General features: G+C 61.5%; 1 pseudogene; it reads right to left on the bottom strand.

Moving 5' to 3' along the window:
• LOC126417818 (large subunit ribosomal RNA) overlaps nucleotides 1–2,500 on the bottom strand; it is a 7,725-nt pseudogene that overhangs the window by 3,929 nt on the left and 1,296 nt on the right.

Below are 2,500 nucleotides of genomic sequence, written 5' to 3'. Positions count from 1 at the left end.
CGCGCACGCAACGTGCACGCGACCTACGGAAGGCGTCCTGTGTCCGCGCGAACTCCCAGCGGCGCCGCTTGCGCTTCTGCAGCGGCGGGGCGGCAGGCGGCCGCTTGGATGATTGGCGCGGCCGCTGTGTCCTGGTGATCAACCTCTCCCCCCTGGACCCGACCGACGCAAGGGCATCCGGGAGCATGCCCAGGATGACATCAGGCGGCGTGCCCCGCCCCAGACCAATGACTCGATCCAGGGCAGAGAAACGCTGGGCAGAAGCAGGCAGCCCCGCCAGATGCTCCCAGATGGCGGCGTCAGTCGGCCCCTCCGGCGGCGGCCCGGTGGTGTCGGCCGCGAAGTCCTCGGCTGCGTCGACGGGCGGCGCAGCGGCCTCGCCCGCGTCAGGCAGCGAGCTCGCTGCTCCCCGGCGGGACGCCGGCTCTTCCCCCCGACCGATCTCAAGCGCCTCCATGAATTGGCGGACAAGCTGCTTGTGGGCAGCTTGCCGCCGTCGGCACTTGATTGCCTCAAGCGTTCGGTCGGGGAACATTCTAATAAGCTCTTGATTAACGAAGAAGAACCGGGCGTCCCTCTCAAGGAACAGTTCGGCCTCTGCCTTGGCGAGCGACAGGACTTCTTCCTCCGTCCACCTCGCGCGATGCCTCTCCGTCACGATCTCAGCGTTGGCGGCCGCAAGGTGTTGGCGGCGGCGATGGACCCCGAGAACGTTCTTCGTGGTAAAAGTGCGGTGGCACTCACTGCAAGCAAAGGGAGCTACACAAACTATCGCATTTTCGTTACGGCCGGTTGGCCGGATAGGTGCTGGGGTAGCTGGGGTGGCACCTTCAGCGGAAGGGCCACCATCTCTTGTTTCTTGTAGGCTGCCCCCAACTATAAAGGGATAATGCGAAGGGGGGCTGGTAACCCCTTAAGAGAGTCATAGTTACTCCCGCCGTTTACCCGCGCTTGCTTGAATTTCTTCACGTTGACATTCAGAGCACTGGGCAGAAATCACATTGTGTCAACACCCGCTAGGGCCATCGCAATGCTTTGTTTTAATTAGACAGTCGGATTCCCCCAGTCCGTGCCAGTTCTGAGTTGATCGTTGAATGGCGGCCGAAGAGAATCCGCGCACCCGCGCGCCCCCGGAGGAGCACGCTAAGGCGGACGCGGCCTCGCAGCAAGGAAGATCCGTGGGAGGCCAAGGCACGGGACCGAGCTCGGATCCTGCACGCAGGTTGAAGCACCGGGGCGCGAACGCCGCGCAGGCGCGCGCATCCTGCACCGCCGGCCAGCACGAGGCCGACCAACGGCGAGAGCAGACCACGCCCGCGCTAAACGCCCGCACTTACCAGCACCCCTACGGCACTCACCTCGCCCAGGCCCGGCACGTTAGCGCTGACCCACTTCCCGACCAAGCCCGACACGCCCCGATCCTCAGAGCCAATCCTTATCCCGAAGTTACGGATCCAATTTGCCGACTTCCCTTACCTACATTATTCTATCGACTAGAGGCTCTTCACCTTGGAGACCTGCTGCGGATATGGGTACGAACCGGCGCGACACCTCCACGTGGCCCTCTCCCGGATTTTCAAGGTCCGAGGGGAAGATCGGGACACCGCCGCAACTGCGGTGCTCTTCGCGTTCCAAACCCTATCTCCCTGCTAGAGGATTCCAGGGAACTCGAACGCTCATGCAGAAAAGAAAACTCTTCCCCGATCTCCCGACGGCGTCTCCGGGTCCTTTTGGGTTACCCCGACGAGCATCTCTAAAAGAGGGGCCCGACTTGTATCGGTTCCGCTGCCGGGTTCCGGAATAGGAACCGGATTCCCTTTCGCCCAACGGGGGCCAGCACAAAGTGCATCATGCTATGACGGCCCCCATCAACATCGGATTTCTCCTAGGGCTTAGGATCGACTGACTCGTGTGCAACGGCTGTTCACACGAAACCCTTCTCCGCGTCAGCCCTCCAGGGCCTCGCTGGAGTATTTGCTACTACCTCCAAGATCTGCACCGACGGCGGCTCCAGGCAGGCTCACGCCCAGACCCTTCTGCGCCCACCGCCGCGACCCTCCTACTCGTCAGGGCTTCGCGGCCGGCCGCAAGGACCGGCCATGACTGCCAGACTGACGGCCGAGTATAGGCACGACGCTTCAGCGCCATCCATTTTCAGGGCTAGTTGCTTCGGCAGGTGAGTTGTTACACACTCCTTAGCGGATTCCGACTTCCATGGCCACCGTCCTGCTGTCTTAAGCAACCAACGCCTTTCATGGTTTCCCATGAGCGTCGATTCGGGCGCCTTAACTCGGCGTTTGGTTCATCCCACAGCGCCAGTTCTGCTTACCAAAAGTGGCCCACTTGGCACTCCGATCCGAGTCGTTTGCTCGCGGCTTCAGCATATCAAGCAAGCCGGAGATCTCACCCATTTAAAGTTTGAGAATAGGTTGAGGTCGTTTCGGCCCCAAGGCCTCTAATCATTCGCTTTACCGGATGAGACTCGTACGAGCACCAGCTA

This window comes from Schistocerca serialis, chromosome 8 (assembly GCF_023864345.2).
Source record: "Schistocerca serialis cubense isolate TAMUIC-IGC-003099 chromosome 8, iqSchSeri2.2, whole genome shotgun sequence".
NCBI classification, from domain to species: Eukaryota; Metazoa; Arthropoda; class Insecta; order Orthoptera; family Acrididae; genus Schistocerca; species Schistocerca serialis.
Note: the sequence above shows the minus strand (reverse complement) of the source record. Positions and strands in the feature narration are given on the sequence as shown.